The 20,956-nt window shown below is 38.9% G+C and overlaps 1 protein-coding gene and 1 long non-coding RNA gene across 6 annotated transcripts in view; one reads left to right on the top strand and one right to left on the bottom strand.

Moving 5' to 3' along the window:
• CTBP2 (C-terminal binding protein 2) overlaps positions 1-20,956 on the top strand; it is a 212,588-nt gene that overhangs the window by 47,949 nt on the left and 143,683 nt on the right. The window lies entirely within an intron of this gene.
• LOC309532507 lies at positions 5,549-19,156 on the bottom strand. The gene is made up of 3 exons (XR_014219894.1): positions 19,114-19,156; positions 12,290-12,353; positions 5,549-5,752 (listed from the first exon to the last, which is right to left on the bottom strand). It is a non-coding gene; the product is annotated as an uncharacterized lncRNA (long non-coding RNA).

The raw sequence follows: 20,956 nt of genomic DNA, 5'->3' as shown, positions 1-20,956 counted from the left end.
GATTTTGACTTGGGGCCCATTAAGCACATCCTGACTTGAATAATGTTTTGGGGGTACTCATACAGGCTTGGGTGGCTTTTCGAGGGAATAGCGTCACTTCCCAGATGTTAAATATCCCAGAATACAAGAGGTACAAGAGACTTTAAATGTGTAGGAAATGAATTGTAAAACTGTGGGAGTGGGGTGTGCTTGTTTTTCTTAGCCTCATTCATGGAAACATCTAAACTGTTTCCACTGGCATTTTATGAATGGAGGAGGGGGCAGGGAAAACCTCAAATCAGCCGGAGGCAGAGTGGAAACATGAACAAATGCCAGCCCAAATGGGAAGAAGATGTCAGCCTTATAATATAATATAGATACATAGGTAGTGTATCCAGTTCTCTTTTAAATAGCATGCTAGCATGGTATGTTCAATTTATCTAGATTTGATTAAATATGCCCAGTTCATACATCATGATCTGAGACAGATAAACCATGGTTTATTGGACCGGGAATAACCTGTGTGACTACATGCTTTCTCCATTTCATGCATGCCTGGCTTTGGTTATCTTGCTTTGGAGGGAACCCATAAGCTATACTCTCCTGGTTAAGTCATTACAGGAAACTATGACTTAAAAAAACAGGTGTGCAAGGAATAGAGAGAGCATGCTATATGTCCCTGGGCCAATAAACATTAAGAAGTCCAAATCATACCATTGATATGTTATCATACCCCCTCTCCCGTCTCCCCCCCCCCCCGTGAAACTTGCATTAGTTTGTACGACTATCACACTGATTATTAGTTAGGATCATAGAATCACAGAAATGGAGAGTTGGAAGAGACTCTGAGGGTCATCTGGTCCAACCCCCTGCAATGTAGGAATCTCAACACACAGTCCCCCACTCAATATTGAATCCATACCAGACCCTGTCTAGTTGCTGCTGAAGAAACACTTCCTCAACTTTTGGGGTCACTGAGACTACGCGTCTAGTTCCATCAGTGCCTCAAACCAGATAAGGGACATTGAAAAACCAAACCGAGTCAGCTCTAAATAAAATTTGCTTCCCCAAGTTCTGTGGTTTAAATACAACAAATAACAGGCTCACTTATATCTCAAAATTAATAATTCTAGTCCAACGCACAGCCTTTATGTTAGCCTGACTGAACTTTTTCCCCTCAGCTTTGGTCAAGGGCAGATATTCAAACATCCCCAGAAATGATAGACATTGCGGATGTTCTTTGAATGTGCCGGACATATTCTTTTCTATCGTCCATTGTACAACCAACTATCCAACCACGAGCTATCTGTCTGACATTAACGCAGAAGTAACTGCAAGGGTGGCTGAGTTTTTGTCAATAGTATCTTTTAGAGTGGTGAATGGCACTATTTGTGGGAAGAAATTCCAATGAAAATCCTTATTATTATATATTTTACATGGCTCTGTGTGTATGTTTGTGTGTCTGTGTGCGTGTGTGCATGTGTGTATGTATGTATATTAGACGAACTAATATCAGTGTACTGGAAGAAGCAAAGGTCACCAGTGTTGAAGCAATGATTCTTCAACATCAACTTCGTTGGACTGGTCATGTTGTGTGGATTCCTGATGATCGTCTTCCAAAGCAACTATTCTATTCTGAACTTAAAAATGGAAAGCGTAATGCTGTTGGTCAACAAAAGAGGTTTAAAGACTGTCTCAAGGCAAATCTTTAAAAAATGTAGTATAAACACTGACAACTGGGAAACACTGGACTGTGAGCGCTTCAGTTGGAGAACAGCCTTTACCAGAGGTGTCATGGGCTATGAAGACACTCAAACTCAGGAAGCAAGGGAGAAACGTGCCAGGAGGAAGGCATGCTTGACAAATCCACACCGTGATCAACTCCCGCCTGGAAACCAATGTCCCCACTGTGGAAGGATGTGTGGATCCAGAATTGGCCTCCACAGTCACTTACAGACTCATTGTTAAAACCATGTTTATGGAAGACAATCTTACTCAGCTACGAGTGATCGCCAAAGAATACACACACACACACACACACATTTGTATACATTTTAATTTCTATATATATGGATGTTTTATGATGGCCTATATTTGTAATGCCTAATAAAGGTTTGGCGAAGTAAGAACTAATCCACTTTCAGTGTTGAAACATGTTTCTTTCGCAATGATAGAACTCCAAGGTGAAGCACCAGCCCCATGAAAGTAAATTTGGAGCAATAACCACATCACTGTGACCATCAACTGAATTGTTAGGCTGAAGGAATATCTGAATAAAACATTTTGACATCCAGTATTCTTACCTATCCTCCATTTCATTTCATATTGACTACCAGAATACTTCTCCAAGCCAACAAGCTATGTGTGACCTGATAATATAACTTCTTGCTCACCTGATACACACAACCTTACCTTCTGATCCAGTCCTCCCCATCTCTTCTTTCTCTTTTGTCCTTGTCTATCATGGTATTATTTTCCTACTTATCTCACTTAAAACAAATACTGGATGTTCTATGATTCCACAGAGGCCAAAGACCATAACAGCAGACATAATTTAATTATTAGAAGCCTCTTTTGTTCCTTATGGTTTTATACCTTGTAATATACCTGCTCCTTTAAACTGTTTTTTTCTAATTTTAATTGCAAGCCTTCTCTTTCTTGTCTGTTATTTGTGATGGTGGTGGTGGTGGTTATAAAAATATTTATAAATTACTGATAATCTTAGTATCCGAGAGCTTACTCTGCTCATTTAGACTGTAATCCTAGGAGAAAGTCCCATTTAACTTTGCGCGAATTACTTCTGAGTAGGCATGTATAGGATTATACTGTTAAGGGGGCAGTTTTGAACCATAAGTAGATTAGGTGTATATGCAGCAGAAAGCTGGTGTTCAAGATGGTTACGGTATATTATGAATGGCATATGTGTTAATTCGTATATGAATATGATTGGGGAAAGCACTGGTTCTCTTCCCAGGTGGCAGAGAAACTCGGGAGCAGCAGCTGCTACGATATACCACTGGGTGAAGTAGCCATTGTGCCCTGGCCCTCATAACGGTCCTGAACAATGTATCTCTACATCGTTCAGGCCTTCCTCCAAACTACATACATGTTCCTTAAGGGAGAAAGCAACCTCATCCAGGACAGACAGCATTCCCAGTTTCTGCTCATGAGGAGAACCTAATCAACCTAATCAACATGCCCTAATCATCTTGTCCAGATTCAGTTTCAGCTTGTTGACCCCTATCCAACCGACCACTGCATCCGGACTGGGTCAAGGACTGTCACAGCATCTCCTGATGTGGATGAAACAGGGAAATAAAGCTGCATGACAAGGGCAGTATTATATAATAATTGTTGGTTTTCCTGGATTTCTTTTGCGTGCACTGTTGTTGTTTCTCATATCTGCAGATCCATTTTGATAAAAAGTAAAAATTGTACCTACATTATGTTACTCTGCATTGACAACGCAGTACAAAGTAGCTAGGGATTGAAGCAGTGCTTTGTGAAGCATCTGGAATGTTGTTAAACAAATGTGTTGGTTATTAAATAAAGCCTTAGGTCATGCACAATTCAGTTCTACATCCTTTAAAATGAATGGCAGTTTTCCTATTGATTAAAGCTACTAAGATTAAGATAACATTGGCAAATGAATCACTTTATTGTGGTGGTTTGATCATTTATAAATCAATTTGATTGAATTTTCCCCTGATACAATTCTCAAATTCTCCTTGCATTTCCCTAAAGTACTTCCAACAAAGTGTGACACCTGTTTCAAAACATGTTTCTGTGTCAGCATGATTTTAATGATTGCTAGGCTTCTCTAGCTGGCAAAATGTTATGATGTTGGAACACATCTCTTCTGTTACAGTTGGGGAAGGAGAGGAAGGGAACACTTTCCTGAGTTCAGTGATTCAGTCTTGAGTGGGATTTTTGACTTTATGACTATAGTAATTAATGCTCGTTAGGTTTCAGTCTTGCTGCTCTTAAAGTTTTTTAGACAGGTTCTCCTCCACCCTCACCAATCTTTTCCCACCCATATTAATAGGCCAGTAGCATTTTTATGTTTGCACATATTCAGTGATGAGTTCTTCTCTGCATTGCATGTGTGAATCATATAAGTAATTCGATCCTGAAACCACCATCTATTTAAACCTCAGTAATAACAGGGCACTGTTACTATCCACTTGCTAGAGATGGAGGGTTAAGGTTGATTGTTAGAGGCTTGGTTAAGGTTATCTGAAAGTTTGTGGTTGATCCGAGAGTTGAATTGGGTTTTTCCTGATTATTCTCTTGAGCCATTTGTTGTTGCATTTGTAACACTACTTGAGGGTAGATTACAATACATTTCCATCATGTCAGGTTGAAGTCTAGTTGACATTGTCATCCTAGGCTACATTTGCAGGCACGTTATGCAGCCACGTTCTGGAGGTGAGCAGATCTGTTTTGGATTGGGGATTGCTCAGCAATCACATGCATGCTGCCTTGAGTTCTGTGACAAGAGAAAGGTTGGCTATAAATGTCCTAAATAAAGAAATAAACTGGTACTTGGACTGTGTGACTTTCAGGGCTCATGTGATGGAACACTCTTCTGTTCCAAAAAAGGCCGTAAACAAACTTCGTATATAAACCAGATATAAGCAGGAAGGAATATAGCATGGCCACATGACTAGGTAGTGGAATTTTCATTGCTACTATTGAATTGAATTCAGTCATGTGATGACCAACCTGCAGTCCAAAGTAGTACAACCTAGACACAGATATGCTACCTCAGTGTGAACTGTGTCCGGGTGACCTTTTGTGGGATTTCTCTGTTTGGGGTGCCTGGTGGTATATAGCTTAGCTTACTCTCTTGAGTCTTCTAACTCCATCTGCTTTATATATTGCTTGGGTTTTGTTCTTCTTCTTTTGTTACTTTATTTATATAGCACTTTTCTTTTCCTGATTCAAAATAGCAAAATTACAAAATTAAAACTATTTATAGTAAAATAATGCCCATTTAAACCAGTTAAGCACCAGTCCAGAAAAAGTTAAGTCCTGCTCTGGTCGATTTCACCAAAAACCAAACCCCTGTGTTGCAATAAGAACCAATCACAACAATACAAACACAACACATAGGCTAATATTTAGTAGTATTGTTGTGACTGGTCCATTTCACTGCAACTGGTTACTTGAGACTAAAAAGTCACGTTGATTCCAGTGAATTTTAAGCACGACTAACTTTCTGGATTGCAGACTTAACATGTCTTTCAAAAACAATGCAAACAATCCATTACGATCCCAATAGTTTGGCTTTCTTTCTAAAAAAAATAATAATCTGACAGATTCTTTTGTCACTGGGGAAAGACTTCCACAAAGCCTGCTGCTTCCTTTTTATGGTATTAGATTATGTGTGTTAGCCGTAGGGCTGCTTTATATTTTATGTAAAAATTGAGTTTGCCATCGGCAGACTGGTGCTTCCTGTGTAGCATGTGAAGAACAGATGTTGGACCTTAAAACACCTTTTTAGGTATGAACAAGAGCTCTGATGGGGCTGTGGCTTCCCAGTGCATAAACACAGGCATTTAAGGACATATGTTTGTTGTTGACATATTACACAATAGCCAAGTTTGCAATGGGTATAAACACAGACATATTTCCTGCACCAAAGACATGGTGAGTGACATGACCCTCAGATTGGTAGGAGAGGATATGATGTGTTGGATGATCCTGCATTAGGATAGCTGGTTCTTCTCAATTCTTGCTTGACCAGAACTTGTTGGCTGCCGTTTTAATTCTGAAAATATAACCATAATGTTGGTGATGCTTGAATAGTTCGCTTTCCCTCGCTATGACCCGGTCAGTAGCTGAGAATTGTAAGTGGCGTCTTTATTCGGACTGCAAAAGAGACAAGGGTTAGGAGATGCAGTCTAAAAAGGCCACTTCACATGAAAAGCTGTTAGATCCAGGTCACTGAGTTTGGTCGTCTGCATTTTATGATAAAGTCTAAAAATGCAGATTTGTAACAACCTATGTTAATGAATTCCAACTGCTCGAATTCCACACTGAATAATGGCTGGAATTATGAGCAGCAGTGATTTACAAGAGCTGGTTGAATGCAATATTTTTTCAAAATTAAGTTGACGGAATGCTGAAATAGCACGCTATTTTGATTAATGATTTTTTTTGCAACAAATAATGTGTTGGCAAAGGGAATTCTTTTCTTAACAATAAAACAAAGGTGATAGAATGACAATTTCAAACGTCCAATAAATTTTTAAAATCTAGTATCACATTTTAAATGTAATTTTGTGCATATGGAGAATGGCAAATGATACCTCTTTACCCTGAGGCTGCCCACTTTTCATACATCAGAAATATTCTATTTAAATGCAGATTTTGATTTGCTAACTGGTGTAGTGTGTAAGGAGAAGAGATGGTAAAGAAGGCAGGAAATCTATATCTTTTTAAAATTAAATATCCAATTCACATGTCACCCTATCAAGGCGAGACATTAAGGTATTTTCTAAATATGGTGGAAATGTGTGTTCCTGGGTCTACATACCCTTAGTGTGATGCATGATTACAAAACAATAGGGGGGGGGAGAGAAGTTACATCTAAACTTTGTAAAAGCAGTGAGACACCAAAGGAAGAAAAGCTTTTTAAAAGCAACAGATATTTTTGTACTGAAGAGAAGGATAAACTAGTATAATCAACAAAATATATCATGCTTAAAATACGCTTAACTTGAGTACACTATGCCCTTTTGGTTGAACTTGGAGATGAGCTAATTATACACTGTTGTAATAATTTAGAAATACAAAACCTCTATTCAAGACATCCTTTGTACTAACGTAGATTATGAAATTCAACTCTAAACCACGTGTTTCTTTTAAAGGCAAGATTTAGGGGCAGGATGGAATCTATCCAACTGAAAGGGGGGCAGCAGAGAATGTTAGCACAAAGATGACAAGCCATTCTTTCCCATAATCAATTTTCTGTGTGAATTCCTCTGTTTGGTTTCACCATCAGTTAAATTGAGGACTCCCAAATACTGATTAGGTGCAGCATGTGAATTTGAAACACACAGTAATAGAATCAATATTCACCAAGTTTTGTTAAGCTTCTGCAATCTGTCATTGCACAAAGGGGGGAAATCCTCTGGCATTTGAGGCATGGAAGAACATAAATAGCAAAACATTTAAGACCAGAGAAAACTTAGATGTGAAAATATGAGCTTAGCGAGTCATCCTGTGAGTGCATACTTGTAGTCTCAGTAAGTATAGTGGGCCTTACTCTCAGGTGAATGTACTCAGGATTGCATTTTAAGACCAATTCCTAATATAGGGCATCTGGAATTATTGTGTGTATGCTTTTAGTTTGAGAAAGCTTCTGTGTTTGTCATTTGTTAGATAATCTGATTCCTGAACACAGTTATCAGTGTAATGCTCAGACATGTCCCACTGTCTGATGTGGCCTTATAACCCTAGTAATTGTGTTTAGGGTTGCAGCCCAAATATATACTATTGCTGCTAAGTGACACTAACTTACACACTTTGGTATCTGAGGCCTATTAGGTTTTATTGACTGTTGTTTTGCCCTAGGCTTCTTTGCAAAGGGTTATTCAACTCTTCCCTTGCTCATAAAACAGAAAAAATAAACAAGATTTTCTTAAATAACATCTTTAGAAATGGAAAAAAGAAATGTTAACAATCTGCTTGGTTGCTGTAGTTAGTACCACTTACGCATTATTAGTGTTTTGAAAAGTCCATCATTACCACTGGGGTGAAATCTTCTGTTCCTGGCAGAAGAACCTTTTGGTCTTAGAACTTTGCCTGAACCAAAACAATCCATTCCGTCTGTGAGTGGAATACTCTGCATGTGCATGGCAAGTTTGTCAGAGATGAGCCTTTAGATTTCTGTGAGAATCTAGATTCCTACCCTTATAAAACTCTCCCTGAATGTTTGAATTACTTACTTGCTCCTTGTATAGCAGATTCTTTGCACTTTTCCACCTATATTCCTTGTTCCCAGCATGTGATCTTGTTTCATGGCATTTCAGGCAACTATTTGGACAATATAATTTAGTTTTCTGGTCTGTGTAACATTGAACATGCAACAGGGTGTGTTTGATGGCTGGAAAAGGCCCTACAGCGGAGGCTTAATGGCACTATGGGTTGAATCCAGAAAGATGCCAGTGGAACTAATTCTGATCTTGGCACTGTTTTGCAGACGGTTGCACAAGAGCTAGCAGGAGACTTCACACAACACTGATTTAGTGCAAGTATGCATTATCACATGGTCAAGTGCAATAGCTTGTCCAGAAGGACATGCACAAAATATTATTTATTAATTTTATAAAATTTATATGCTGTGTGATTGAAAAAAAACCTCAACATGGTTTACAATGACCTGCACTAGGAGGGAAACACAGGCTGGATTTTGGTTCTCTTTTCTCATTCTAGGATTAGAAAGTACTTCCACTTCCAGCTCAATATATTCAAGCATATAATGCTTACATTTGGGAGGGGGTGCTTTAGTTAAGGTATTGGTATTCAGTTCAGTGTTTCTTAATTTCTTTCAGTATGTATTTTGGACATCACAGATAGATTTTTTCCCATTGTATTTGGTTAATAATGCCACAAAATAGTTGCATATCTGGTAACATTTTATTCCACTACAAATTTAAGATTGCTTTAGTCTGAGTTTGATAGTGAAAATATATTCATTGTATGTGCAGTGTATGTATTCATTCCTAAGTTTGTATGAAATAGAATAGAACTTGGGTGTCCTGAGTATATTTTGTTTGGTTTTTCTTTCCGTCTTCCTCTTCTCAAATTTTTATTTTTAAATGTATATCCTGGCTTTCCTCTTTAAACAAGAATTCAAGCTGAGTATGTCAAGAATCCCATTAATTCCGTAACCAGATAATGAGCATAAAGCTAAAAATACAATAATAGCCAGAATTAAACATGTGCTTATTTTGTAGAAATGGGAAAACAAAGTGGCACACACAATTTTTCTAATAGATCTCAGAGAGACAGAACATAGTGGGCTTCTTTCTCCATAAGTGTGTTACCACAGTAGAAACGATCCTGCTCAATACTGCTGTCACACAAATCTCCAAAAGGGGAAACATCCACATAGCAAGTTCTTCACAAATGATTTCAGAAGATAGGGATGTTCATGGGAAAAAGAAATGCCAGATAGTGAATTTAGCTTGTTGCAGAATCCAGATATCTTAAAATTTTGCACAGGTATTCATTGTACCATGAGAACAGGAATATCTGAGCTCCACATAAACACCATCGCTTGTAACAAACAGCCATTTTTTTCAAGCATGGCTAGAACTGAAATATGATGATAAATTTGGAAGTTGCAGATTTGTCTTTCTCCATCTAATATATGTCTTTGTGTCAGTGTGTGGAAATATTGCTAATGAGTCATTTGTAGAAAGTAAAGCAGTTGATAAAGGGTTTCCCTCCTAAACTTTCTCTCTGAATGCAATGTTCTATTTAGTAGTACAAAGCAAAGGATATTCTTTCACTAGGTTTTGTCTAAATAGACTACATCAGCGGTTCATGAGTTGGATCAGCGTTTGATGAGTTGGATAGCAGCCCATTGATCACACAATGAATGCCACTGGATTAGATACAGATTACTGGTCTAACAAACTGGTATAAACTAGAAATAAGTGAACTGTTCAACACTCACAACTGAAATGGTCTGTGTTCGGACAATAAGCATTGGCCTTAATAAGCTAAGATATTAATGTGCTGGTTGCACTCACAGTTGCTTCACTCCTCCATTTGCACTACTGGGGAAACAAGTCAGGAAGCAGTAGTTAACCACAGATTCCCATTTTGTTCAGACTGGAAACTATGGTTAATGGTTTCCAAACAAACTAGGATATTAGCCAACTTTGAAACATGGCTTTATAGCCTGGCTTGCTTTATTATAGTTAATGACTATAATTTCCTAGTTTGGATATAACAGGAAGATAAGGTTTATACGATCCGAAGGGAATCATAACTGGACATAATGGGAAGATATGGTTAATTAACTCTGGCTTCCTGGCATATTTTCTGACACGCAAAGGGAAGAGTGAATCAGCCGCATGTGGGTGCTGGAGGAACCACATTCATATCTTGGCTTCTTAAACTGAGTTTTCATACAGCATAGCCAATGGGGTTACATCTCACTTACCTATTTTTATTGATACATGAATTAACTTGTCATTGTGGATTTACTGTATTTTCTGGTGGGTGCTGTTCTACTTTTGAGATGGTGCAGCACAACTTCCAGTAGAAGATGAGCTGTATCAGTTTACAGGTACTTTCAGTCATCCCAGTGACAGTTAGCTACGTAAATGAAAAAAAGTTTGCTCATGAACTATTCCAAGAAATAGATTACTATGTTAGTTTCCCTTTAGTCCGGTTGAATAACAGAAAGACAACCCTTGGAGGTTAATTAAGATGACCGTGTAATTTGTATGGTGCTTGCAATCGTAGCCTTATTGTTTGACGCTCTCGACACATGGTGTTTTACCATGAAGCGGCCTTTTCATCTCCTAAGAGCAATGGGAATAAAAGCTTAATTTCCCTATCAGCTTATACCTGTGTCTCATATCTGAGGTGGCTTTGATAGATCAGCACTTCTAGCTCAAAGTGGCCAGACTCTCATCAACACAGCTCTAGAAGCCAGTGAAATTGAAATAGGTACAGAATGTACAAATCACACCGTCCAGAGTATCTTACAACACCTCCCCGCACCCCCTGGCAGCATCTGGAGGTGTAACTGCAATCACAACAACTTCCTTGCTATCTTTTTGGAATCCTGAAGACTGGGAACAATTAAAAAATGCCTTATAGAGATGGCATTGAATTATAATAGAATCATAGAGTTGGAAGGGACCACAAGGGTCATCTAGTCCTGAATCTTTTGTCCAACATGGGACTCAAACCCAGGACCCTGAGATTAAGGGTCTCCTGTTCTACTGACTGAGCTATCATGGATGACACTTCAAGGCAGTAACAGAAATGGTCTAGAACCAAAAGTAACTTTGGACTGGAAGTTTTCTATATGTATTTCGTTTTAATTCAACTACTGTAGATATGAGTGAAGTCTATTTCTGGTATGTGTCACTTTCAATCAAATTTTGAATTAATTTGTGATTAGTATTTCTTTAAGAATCATGTTTATATATGCATTTCTCAACTTAACTTTGCATTATTTGAGGCAACAGCTGCATTGGGAAATGTGAATGCTAGTGGTATACAGTGGTACAGAAGCTGTAGACCAGGTCAGTTTGTGTTGGAATTTGCAAAGTTCCAACCATCAATGCAAACCAGTAAGGAATTTGTGGGGTTCCACCCTGTTTATGGAGTAGTCTTTCCAGAGAGGCTTGCCTGGTGCCTTCACTGTGATTTTTTAAGCTGCAAGTTAAGACCTTTTTAGTCACAAGGGCTTTTAAATATCTGTCATACTTTCTGTTTTAAGGAAAGCTTTCAAAGTCTGAGATATTCTTTACTTTATAATTTGATCAGCTCATTACTACTATAAAGGAAAGTTTTTAGTCTGAAACTTACTGTTTTTATTGTTGCATTTTAACCATTGTATTGTACCTTAGTTTATTGCTTTAGTCTTCTTTCACCCAGAGAACACGTTACTTGATGTTTGGCCACGCAGTGGTAGATAGGATACAGGTTGGTTTATCGGTTGCTAGACTAGTATGAATAAATCTGAATATTCCAAGTGGAGCAAGTAACAGTGAAGCACAAATTCTTTTTCTTGCAGTAGGTCTATGCCCTTTAAAATAATATTTAAACACTGATTAAGAAATTACTGGGGGGAAATACCCAAAGAAAACATGCTTGATATATGAGCATCTTAATTTTCTAATACTTGATTGGAAGCCGCTGCTATGATTTTAGTTAACTATAGTAATTCTTTACCTCTTTTTAAAAAGGAGAAAAGTGATTGGAATGGATTTACATATTGCCTTAACAACTTTCACAATAGTGCAAAGCTCCCATCAAGCATGTTATCAGATTATTTTATTATGCCAACATTAATATTGGAAGCACACACATAATCTGGAGTCAGCAGGTTCATACACTGCTATCTCATTAAATTTTCAGGCAAAAGCTGCAAAAATTAATTGGAGGCGTGTAATAGTTTAGAATGTGAGCTGGCTTATGGTAATATAAATTACATGAAGAGAAGACAGTTTTATATACTGAGAGAGGGAAAACTGGTTTACTTTAATGAGAAGAGATAGAAATGTGGAGCTATTTTTTCATTACAGATGCACTCTAAACTGTTTGGACTTACTTGATGAATAGAGTTAATTCTCTGCTACAGTTCCAATAATTCATGTTGCACAGTTTAATGACTTCTAGATAAAAACAGGATTGAAATGTTAATTTCTATGAAGAAATTGGAGCACTCTCATATATCAGGCTTTTTTTCTATTAAACTACTAGTTAATTTCACTAAACAGGTCTCTGGAGATATTTCATGCTACATCGAGCTTTGCATTTCCTTTTTATTAAAAGTTGGTTTGGTTTTGAACATTAGCTACTGGAGAATTTCACTTGTACTTAAAACCTTCTGCCATAGTTTATTAGAAGTTTTGTTTATTATAGTCAAGGCTGCTTTGAGATCCTGTTTTTAATTTAATGCTTAAAACAACTTAGGCATTACGAGTTGGATCCAGAGGTATCCCTCTCTATCCCCAAAGGTATTGACTGCTACTGGAAAGGCTTCATTAAATCCGAAGATGTCATTCTGCTTGTGCAAGAGTTTGCTCAAGCTCTTGCACATGTGGATGCAAAATAACGATTTATTTATTTCATATTCATATAAATAATTACCTATTACAGCATTGTTGAGATTCTGCTGTTTGTTTTTGCACAAGAATATATAGAACAAATGTTGGCGCACTATTTCCCCCACATCTGGTTCTTTGGCGACAACAACACTGTATCGCTTATATCATCTTTCTTTCTTTACCTCCTGCTTAACTAGCCCTATCAGGCTGTTGAATTAGCTCTCAACCATTAATAATTGATATGATAATTATGCTAATAATTATAATAAAACAGTTATAAAACAGTAGATTTTTTCCCCTAACACTGAGCAATTACTTGCCCTAGCTCTGTTAAAAGATGGAAAGTTACATTTTTGTTTTTGATTTTTGAAACAGACCTCTCCAGATATTACCATTAGATCCAGAGGTATTGCTGCCCAACTATTTCTTTATTTACAGCAAATTTTGATTCTAAAGGATCTGTGTGTGTGTGGACCTACCCAAAATAATAACTTGATTCACTTTTAGTAACCTCTAACATGCACTTATGTAGCTACATTTTTTGTAGCTACTGAGTCCAGCTCCGAGGACCTTCTGGTGCTTCACTCAAAGTGAGAAGTGAGGTTACAGGAAACCTGGCAGAGGGCCTTTTCGGTAGTGGCACTTGCCCTGTAGAACGCCCTCCCATAAAATGTCAAGGAAATAAACAACTACAGTGGTACCTCGGGTTAAGAACTTTATTTGTTCTGGAGGTCTGTTCTTAACCTGAAACTGTTCTTAACCTGAGACACTACTTCAGCTAATGGGCCTCCCATTGCCGCCGCGCAATTTCTGTTCTCATCCTGAAGCAAAGTTTTTAACCCGAGGTACTATTTCTGGGTTAGCGGAGTCTGTAACCTGAAGCGTCTGTAACCCGAGGTACCACTGTATCTGACTTTTAGAAGACATCTGAAGGCAGCCCTGTTTAGGGAAGTTTTTAATGTCTGATGTTTTATTGTGTTTTTAATATTCTTTTGGGAGCTGCCCAGAGTGGCTGGGAAAACCCAATACAACAATAATAAATTGTTGTTGGTGGTGGTGATTTTTCCTTGTTCTGGTTGACAAAAGAATCCTTGTAAACATAAATTTATTATCATCATGAAGTGATCTGTTGTCTTCAATATGTAGGACAGAGGGTAGAATCCAGTTGGTACCCTTGATCTCATGAACTTTTGATCCAGTGGAAGCATCTGTTAATGGAAAAGAAGGAGGGAGCAACATTGCTAGTTCTTTCTCTGCCTGCAGCCTCCAGTCTCTCCTGGAAATCGGCTCCAGATCATTGAGGGGATTATCTAGAACAGGATGGAGGGGAGCGGGGGTAGGGAGAGTTGCAGAGGGAAGGGGGAATTGGCAAAAATAGCTTCCCTTCATCATTTGGTAGTAGGGGCCACAGATGAGTTCAAGGGTACCATTTGGATTATACTCAGTTTTTATTGGGGTTCATGCATACTGGGATAGCATGTGCCATCTCAGCAAGTGAAACAGCAACAGTGCTGATCCCTGCTAGTCCACAGGGCTTTCAAGGTTTTAGTCATTCAGTCTTCAAAGTGAAATGCTATGTTGAGTAAATACAGATTACTACCAGGAATTTAAATCTGGACCAAACAGTAGACACCTTGCACTGGTTGTTTAACTGCCTTTATCTTTCCTTATTCATGATTACTTGGGTGGTCTTCTCTTAACCCTAGGGCAGTGTTCCAGCAGATGTACCTTCTGCTATTAACTGAGTTTCTGTAGAGGATTTTTTAATACCTTGCTATTGTGCCTTGACTTCAGTGCTCAGATAGTATACTAAATATTGTTTGGCTTGTGGGTGGTGGCTGATCACTTTGTTGTTGACTTCCAGACAGGTCAGAACAGAAATCACGGCTCTTTGGGAAAGGGCAGGTCTAGATCCAGTTGTGTGAGACATTGGATACTATTTCTGTTGTGTGGTGCTTAAATATTTAGTATATAGAGTTGTTGCTATATGGTTCATGGGGGGGGGGGAGTGGAGGCAAGGCAAGACAACACCTTTTTATTGAGCCAGTCTCAAGCGCACTAGTCCTTGGAGGTTGCTAGCATCTGGAAATATTTGTGGAACTAACAATACATTCTCCCTCATCCCTTATTTTCCTGCCATGTTCATGTGGTAGTCCTTTCTTTCTTTTTAATCTAGTTTAATTAATCACTGAAGTACAGTGGTGCCCCGCAAGACGAAAAACCCGCTAGACGAAAGGGTTTTCCGTTTTTCGATGCGCTTCGCAAGATGAATTTCCCTATGGGCTTGCTTCGCAAGACGAAAACGTCTTGCAAGTCTTGTGATTTCTTTCGCTCCCCCCCCTTTTCTAAGCCGCTAAGCCGCTAATAGCCTTTTAGCCGCTAAGCCTTTAATAGCCGCTAAACTGCTAATAGCGCTAATCCGCAAAGCCGCTAATAGGGTTGCTTCGCAAGATGAAAAAACCGCTAGACGAAGAGACTCGCGGAACGGATTATTTTCGTCTTGCGAGGCACCACTGTAGCAGAGTACTTTTCTTAAGCAGTTAGTTGTGACAGTAATGTTAAAGGATGAATCTAAAATGGCATTTTCTTTTATTTGTAGTAAAACAGCAATACAAAAGATAAACAGAAGAATAATGGGGGGGGGGAGAATATGGACCAGACCAAGCCATATTCTCATTTCAATAATTTTACTCCTATCCATGATAGCTAGATGGAACTAAATGTATGACCCTCCAGATGTTGATGGGCTCTGGCTTCCATCTTCCCCAGCCAGGATGGCCAGTGATCCAACAACCTCTGAAAGACCATAGGTTCCTACTCATGGTTGTATACCAGATGCTGAGAGTGATTAACAGTGCTGCTGTTGATACGTAATGGAGAAGTTGTAAGCTTCCTAGAAGTGTCTAGTTGATTATGTTGGAAACTGCTACTTGGGCTGTTAGATTCATGGGTTTATTGGTTTGAGCTATAGTAGATATAGATATAGATTATAAACTTACAAGATACAGAGAATGTGCAAATGGGATCAGGGACAAGCTGAGTAGCCCTTCTTCCTGGCATCTGCACATAGTGCAGAAATGCCTGAAAGGGGGGGGGGAGCCTCAGGGTTCCAGATCCCATGAAAGCCTGTACAGGTGAAAGCCTCCTCCCTCCCTCCAGATGTTTGCACAGTATGTGCAGATGCCAGGAGGAGAGGCTGTTTGGCTGAGCCCTGTTTCTACTTGAATGTTCTCCTAACTGTAATACCTGAAGAAAGTGTTTAACTTGATAGTGTCTGTCACATGTTAACAAATAGTAGTGGAGGGGGGGGGACAGTTGCAGTCCATTCCCATAAACAGAAAAATGATGTGCCTGCTCTAATTACAGAAGCCCTCCAGTCTGACCTCAGCAGAACTATTTAGCTCAGTTAAAATGCCAAGTCAAAGGCATTTGCAACTCATTTAAAACCCAGGGGAAAGAGAGAATGCAGTTTTATAGTTCCTCTATCATAAAGGACCAAAAATTTAATTGGGAACTGTAATGTAATCCATGTTTATATGTGATCATCATCTTCATTAAATATCACTCTGCAAATCAGGCAAGTAAGGTTGATAAAATACCTGGGTTAAGAGCACCTAGTGGGATTTGAGGGTGCAAAAGAAACTAGCTGTAGATTTTAGGGTCCTTCACGATTGCAGCTAGTCTGTAGATAGCCCATTTTCCTAGATGCTGCAGCCTGCAGAACAGTGTCCAAAATGTGTGTTTGTACACAGTCTCCTCAGCTCTATTACCACTATTGGATTGTGCTATGTATCTAAATTTACCAAACTGCAGTAGCCGTGAAAGATCAAATGCAGCCCCAGGTGGAGAGAAAACCATACATTCCATCTTCAAGATAGTAAGCAGTTTCATAAGTGTACCACAGCTATTATTTTCATACGTATCTGGTGCACAGGTAGATGGATCCAAGAGATTAGCCCACTATAGTACATCCCATTTGGAATAAGCGACGAGCTAGCTTTTTTGCATATATAAGGCACAAGTATTGGAGAGGTACAGGTTAATGAGCAATATGAAGTCTAGTATGTATGTATGTATGTATGTATGTATGTATGTACAGTGGTGCCTCGCAAGACAAAAATAATCCGTTCCGCGAGTCTCTTCGTCTAGCAGTTTTTTCGTCTTGCGAAGCAACCCTATTAGCGGATTAGCGCTATTAGCGGTTTAGCGGATTAGCGGCTATTAAAGGCTTAGCGGTTTAGCGGCTAAAAGGCTATTAGCAGCTTAGAAAAGGGGGGGAAGCGGGGGTAAATTGGAACACTCGCAAGACATTTTCGTCTTGCGAAGCAAGCCCATAGGGAAATTCGTCTTGCGAAGCAGCTCAAAAATGGAAAACCCTTTCGTCTAGCGGGTTTTCCGTCTTGCGAGGCATTTGTCTTGTGGGGCACCACTGTATGTATATGTATATTTTTTTAAATGTCCCACTCTTTATCATAAGACTTTAGGGCAGGTTACAACAAGTACATATATTAAATAAAATATAAAAATAAAATACAACTTTAATAAAATGGTCATCTATCTACTACTCAGGCCAATTCCACAACGTTAAACAACCTGAACAGAGACAGGTCTTCAGCAGGCTTGCATTTCTGTAGTTACTTAACATTTATGGAAAAGACAAGTTTCCAGCTAGTTTGACTTCTCATCCTGTGCACCCAGCCCTATTTGCCTAAGCTTCCATATCCCTGAATTCCATCTTGTACCATGCCCTCTTGGGTAATGGTTTATATTAACTGTTTTCCAAGTACAGATTGGAAATGGCAGGTGCCAGAGCCTATGACAGTTTTGCCCCAAGGCAAAGAAATTCTCTGCCCAGCGACATTAGATCAGGAAATTCCACGTCCATGCTTTAAAGCAGGCAAAAGACATTTCTGTTTTCTCCAGCCTTTTAGTTGGCTTAAGGAAAGTGTGTGTGTGTGTGTGTGTGTTACAGTCTTGTATGGCACAGCCCTAGGATGTTTGTCAGCAAAGGCACTTTTTAAATCGATGCCTTCTTACATTGTATGACTTCAGTATTTGACACTGGGATTTAACAAAGTGTTTCATGTATGAGGTGCGGTATGCAATTATTTTAACCCATTTTGCTTCCTAGTGTGGAAAATCTTCTTAAAACGGACCTTGCTAAAGTCATTGTACCATATACAAAGGGGTTATTAAAATGCATTCTAGAAATAGAAAATTGGATTAGATGAGACACTTTTGGCTTTGAGGCCTTCTTCAGCCTCATGGCCAAGATGTCTCATTTAATCTCATTTCCTACTTTCTGCTTTGAATTTTATTAACCCCTTTCCCCCTCTTCTCCCTCCCCCCTTGCCTTTCTCAGCTTGCATTTGTTGATGCATTTAGTTCCCATTGCTTTCCCATCCTTCGCATGTAATAGGAACCCTTTGGTCTGATAAGTGGCCGGTGCCGTTATACTTTATGCATATGAATTGCTTTTACATCAAGAAGCGCCTCTTCCCATTTTCTTTTGTTCTGTCACCAAACTGAATTTCTTCTTCTTCTTGTCCTCAACTCTTTCATTTCCCTTATGTAAATAACACCTGACAATTTAGTTATTTTATGTAAAGTAATGCCTTTCAAACAGTAGCAGAAGGCAATAGGATTTTGCAGTTGAACACCAGTCACATAGATCATCAGGAAAACCTGAAGAGATCAAAATGTTGCAGCAATTTAATGTACCTCATTTTTCATCTCTTGAAATTTACTGGCCTTCAATGGTTACCCAACAGTGCATTTATATAATGCTAGTAAAGGAAACTTGCATTTTTGAAGCAGAAAGTATGCTCCTGTCTACTATGGGAGGTTTCCCTTCCTGCACATCATATTCTGATAGCAGTGTGTAATGGTCACATACTATCTGAGCCCAATATTTTGCCCTACATGCAGGATTCCATTGTGCTGTAATGCTGGTTTGGGGTCTGAGGTGAACTTAGTGTCCCAGATGTTGACCATTAAATGTAAAAAATATCAACTTCGCAGACTTTTCTTGTAGTTTGCATCTTTGTCTCTGGGTATACCAAAGTTTTGATTTCTTGGAAGTCTTCAAATGCTTACTCTTCTCCATTCAGACTTTATTTGCTGCTGCTGTGTTAGACTATTCAGCATCCTAGCTGGTGTGGGAGTAAGTTAACCATTTGGCAGATCAATTTTTCGCCTTTTTGGTAGGGGGAGGGAAATACAAGAGCATCCAGTTTTTAGATAATTTAAAGGTAGAAATAATGATGTATAACATAGAAATATAATGTCAAGTAAATACAGTGTCTAGCAATTTGTATATACCTACCATACTGGGAAGTGCCTAGTGTCATAGTGTAATGAATAGAATAGAATAGAATAGAATAGAATAGAATAGAATAGAATAGAATAGAATAGAATAGAAATTAGTTTTTTAAAGGCTGAAGCATTATTTTTAAAAACTATTATTTTGGATTTTTTTTCTGATTGATTGGTAGTTTTTCCTGAAGTTATTTCACACACACACCCATTTCTATTCTTTAATCTCTTCTCCAAACACAGACCCCAAATATACTTACAGAGCAATCTTTTACCCCAAAGGGGGAAGAGTAGAGAAAAGTAGTGAAATCCCAAAGTCTGCCGTCTCACATCAGCAAGGGTAAAAGTTGGAGGAATATTTTTCCTGACATTCTGCTACACCACACAGTTGATTTATTTATATAAACAACTGTCTCAAGGTGATTTACACATAAGATAATTAAAAACAGTTAACACAAAACAGCAGGCACATTTAAAGCAAGACTAAAACCCAGAGTAGATACTTGTGGCAAAGACCCGTTTTATCCAGCTGGAAAAACCTCTTGGAACATCTTCAAGTGCAGGGGTAGGCAACCTAAGCCCCGGGGGCCGGATGCGGCCCAGTCGCCTTCTCAATCCGGCCCGCGGACTGTCAGCGTTTTTTTACATGAGTAGAATGTGTCCTTTTATTTAAATGCATCTCTGGGTTATTTGTGTGGCATAGGAATTCGTTCATCCCCCCCACCCCCGAAAAATATAGTCCGGCCCCCACACATGGTCTGAGGGATGGTGGACCGGCCCACGACTGAAAAAGGTTGCTGACCCCTGTTCAGGTGTTTCCAGAAAATGATGATAGTGGGCATGTATTGTATCTTATTGCTTATAGTGCACCACAATACTGTGAGGGTGTAGAAAATGTAAAGTGAGGATTGGTGATGTTTGCCTTGCTATTGCTTCTGATACTCTAACTGTTCTTGGATTTAGTCATATGTTGTTTACGAAGTTCTCAGAAAGGAACCCTTAAGCTGCTATGGACAGCACCTTGTTCCTTGTAAGAGTGAAAAGCAAAGAAGGGAACAGGAAAGTATTTGGTGAAGGAAAGTGAGAAGTAGTTGAGGCTATAGCCTACTTCAGACATCTCCTGCCCTCTGCTTTTCTCTTTGAACTAGCCCTGAGCTTTTCTGACAACATCCTAAGTGATAACGGTGGGCCAACTCTGTTAATACAATCTCCTTTGCTTGAACTGACCTCAATTATTAATTTTTTTGTAATTACCCATTGTTAGCTGGCAGCTTGAAGTGCTACTGAGTACTTTTGGATGGTGACATCACTGACTTTCAAAAAAGAGAGGGTGGTGGCCATCGTTTTTTTAAAAAAATCTGACTCAAGGTCATTGGATCGTTTGTCTGCTTGACTGACCAGTTTCCATGGATACATGCTGCTGACAGCTTCTACACAGCTGAGGAATAAACAGAACTTTGCTTTCTAAGAATTATGTATGTAAATCTAAAGATGTGTGATTAGGGCTTAACTCTCAGGTAAGTGGGCATGGGATTGTGGCCACACGCTCTTACCAAAGCATAGTTACAATGCTGCTTTGTTTATTTTAATATGCTGGCATTTCCCCTCCCCCCTAATACCTGTAAATTTAAAAGACTTTCAGAATACAGCTTCATTCAGTCTTTAAAATTGAAGGAGGCTTATATAAATCACACTTTTGTGTAACAGCTTCTTTGTTTGCTCCTGGGTCATTCAAACCGACCAGAAAGCCTTGACTACAGGTTCAAATGGTCTTAAATTTGATACAAAGTGTTAGCAAAATTATGCAGTAATTGGAAAGCATGCTGAAATTACAATGGAATGTGGGCATAGAT

This window comes from Podarcis vaucheri (genome assembly GCF_965113315.1).
Source record: "Podarcis vaucheri genome assembly, chromosome: 5".
Lineage (NCBI taxonomy): Eukaryota > Metazoa > Chordata > Lepidosauria > Squamata > Lacertidae > Podarcis > Podarcis vaucheri.
Note: the sequence above shows the minus strand (reverse complement) of the source record. Positions and strands in the feature narration are given on the sequence as shown.